Consider the following 3,595-nt stretch of genomic DNA (forward strand, 5'->3'; position numbering starts at 1 on the left):
TTCCAAATTGGAATCTCTTGTTCATCCCTGAAATGAAAATCATACTACATGAGTATACAGTCAGACCGCACCGCCCACAAATTCGCACGTACATATACAATTTGTATGCTTGAAATCTGGGTCTTGTATACTGACAATTATTATGCTTCCTTAGTTACTATCTAAGTAATTTTCAGATATCCTGGATATTATGATAAAGCATGATATACATTACTTCTAAGAAGGGTGCCTTTAAAATTTGAGTAGTTGGACCCAAGATCTTGTCTAATTAATTACCAGGTCCCAATTTACTGTTGTCATTGGGTCAGGCAACCTTCAGAAAGAAACATGTAGTTGCTTTTTCATTTTTTCTTTTTTGTCTTCATAAGGACATTTTTTCTTCTTCTCTGTTTACATATACAGTACTTAGTTACTAACTTACTATGTTAGTAAGGTTAACTAATGTACAAAATTCATATACTTGAAATGCCAGTATTCCACAATGTTGGTTTAAGTTGAAAGGGTGAAAACATAAGAAGGTGGAAATGTGATAACCTTTTTGTTTGCTTGTTTGTTACTTTGTTTGTCAGAGATTTTTCAGATTATTCCTGTAAGAGTGTCCTAGATCCGCCACCATTGGGACCAAAACTGTAATGTTGTCTGAAGGAAGTTTATAAAAGGAAACACTTCAGGTCATTACTTGATTTACTTCTCTACAGGAGGCAATATAACGGTAGCATGTGAAATACACACTGATGATTGAACTAATTAGGAAGCATTATCACAATTAACAAGAAGTTAAGCTGTATCATGACAGTAGATGAGAGAGAGCAGAAGAAAGAAGATGAAGAAAAAAAAAAGAAAAAAAAGAAAAGAACAAGAAGATGAAGAAGAAAAATGGGGAAAAGGAGGGGAATGAGGAAAACTACATTAAGAAAGAAAGAAACAGGAAGCTGATGCATGCAGATAAAGAGAAGATAATCAAAAGCAAAACAAGAAAAGTGAATGACTTGAGAAGACACAGAAAGGGGCATAAAGTAATAGATTAACATGAAGAATTCATAGATAGCACAGATAAATATCACAAAGCATATTCTATTCATATCCACAAAATCTGCACTAATTTATCATTTGAAATGAATTGGGTTGAAATAATTAATAATGCGTACCAATAATTCAATCCCCTGTATGCCAACTCTTTTGTGTCAGCTTTATAAAGTTATGAATGGGGTCAGATTGCAGACTGTTTGTCCTGAAATGACCCACACTCACTTTCATCAAACAATCCGACCATTTTGAAAATACAATGAACCTGTTTTAGCGACCACATGTATGAAAGAAGACCAAGTATCTATAAAGACCATATCATCTGTTCAGTGTTATGCAGAAGCCAGTATTAACTCTGTGTTAAATGATACCAGTTAATACCTTCCAGGCTCTCATGTAGATGCTATATTTCTTTCTCTAATTGGACAGTGATTCATAACTGAAACCAAAAACTTGTTCATATATGTCACCTGCTTACAAAGACCATATTTCATGTCTGCCTTTTGTCTACAGTTATCACTGTAGACAGGCACTTAATAACTATTAGGAGTTGGTTACAATGGACCATCATATCTATGCAAAATTTCCTTTGTTCATGAGTTTAACTTAAGATTATCAAGGTTATCAAAACATTAAGTAAATCTTGTAATATAAGAAAAATGGGTCATGACCGTGAACATGGTATTGAATGCGTTATAGTATACCGGAACAATACAGTACTGATACCCAATAAAACACTGGTGCTGGTAGTACATTTGAGGTCCCGGCTGGCACATAATACCGCTCATAAAATGTCATGCTTATTCAAATGCAAAATTTCTTTCATCCGCTTGCAAATGAATTTATCAGTTTTACACAACACTTATAAAATCCCAGGCACCTTTTAGCTAAAATATGAGACCATTTGACCTCACCAAATCCTTAACATGTCCATAGTGCATTGCAGTGCCTCAATATTGACTCAGGATGCCCATCATTTCCTCCCAAATTAGTACCGTTATCTGGTTCAGGGCTCTCTCTCTCTCTCTCCCTGTGCCCCCGTCCCCCACCTCTCTCTCTCTCTCTCTCTCCCTGTGCCCCCCTCCCCCACCTCTCTCTATTTCTCTCTCTCACTGTATATATATATCTCTCTCTCTGCTTCAATATCTCTCTTTGGCTCTCTGCTTCAATCTCTCTCTCTCTGTGCCCCCCCCCCCCTCTCTCACTGTATATATCTCTCTTTCTCTCTCTTTGCTTCAATCTCTCTCATCTCTCTCTCTCTCTCACTGTATATATCTCTCTTTCCCTCTCTGCTTCAATCTCTCTCTCTCTCTGTGCCCCCTCTCTCTCACTGTATATATCTCTCTTTCTCTCTCTTTGCTTCAATCTCTCTCATCTCTCTCTCTCTGTGCCCATCTCTCTCTCTTTCGTTCTCTCACTGTATATATCTCTCTTTCTCTCTCTCTGCTTCAATCTCTCTCTCTCCCCGGAGTGGTAGTATAGTCCCACAGCATGATAACCATGTGTACAAACTTCCTGACTATGGAGTAAATATTTACAGGTGCAGAATGCAGACCTGGTACAGGAAACAGTCATGTTGTAGATCAAAGCTAGGACATGAACATGATACCATTGGCCTTGAGATGGTGACATTGACTCATACCAGTATACAGTTTATCTACATAGTGGTTGCCTTAAAGGTAATACAAAGTTTTGGTATGGGGTCATGAATTTGGTTCAAATGAACATAATGGAAGCAAATGCGATTCTACGATATTATGTGATCGTTGTCGCGGTTGAAAACGAGTCTTAAGTTTTGAAATTGTAAATAATAAACTTTTTATGTTGTATAGCTCCCTCTCAAGGTCAAGATATTAATTAAGCTATAAAACAATGTTTCTTGACTAAAATCGACCGATTAGCCTTTCCTGTATGGAAATTATATATCACAACTACATATTCTGAGATTTTCATGGTCACAGCTAACATTGTACGGCTGTATAGGCGCTATTTGCAATTTATCAAAATTTACCGGGAGCACCGGCACAATTTTTATATTCAATTTTTCTCGAAAGCAGAAGTGTTTTAGGGGCTAATTTTTCTAGTGCTTATAATACATCCACAGGGGCATCAAAATATATCAAAATGGTAAAGAATCACTATCCGCCCAATTTCAAAATTTCCCAAAACTTTATATTACCTTTAATGGCTCTAACATGGACTTGTTATCATTCTTTCCACTTAAATATGCAATAATGTACATATTCATAACTATATATGCAAAATATAGGCATTTCAATATCTTCTTTAACTCCTCACCCTCTCCCCCCTATTATCTCTCTCATCACTCTCTCACTGTGTATCACTCGTTCTATCTCTCTCTCTCTCTCTCCCCCCTCCTTAAACTTTCTTTAAAGCTCTCTCTCTTTTTGTTTTCATCTCTAATCCATCTCTTGTTTCTAAATTTCTCTTCTCCATATCCATTATCCAGTCTCTTTGTCCATCGGTGATTCCTTGTAATGCGAAGTAAACCAGGATGAACAGAATGCATTATTACTAGCACAATATGACTCTGGATTCACACATTTCA

The sequence above is a fragment of the Strongylocentrotus purpuratus genome, unplaced genomic scaffold (genome assembly GCF_000002235.5).
Source record: "Strongylocentrotus purpuratus isolate Spur 01 unplaced genomic scaffold, Spur_5.0 spur5_scaffold_9, whole genome shotgun sequence".
Lineage (NCBI taxonomy): Eukaryota > Metazoa > Echinodermata > Echinoidea > Camarodonta > Strongylocentrotidae > Strongylocentrotus > Strongylocentrotus purpuratus.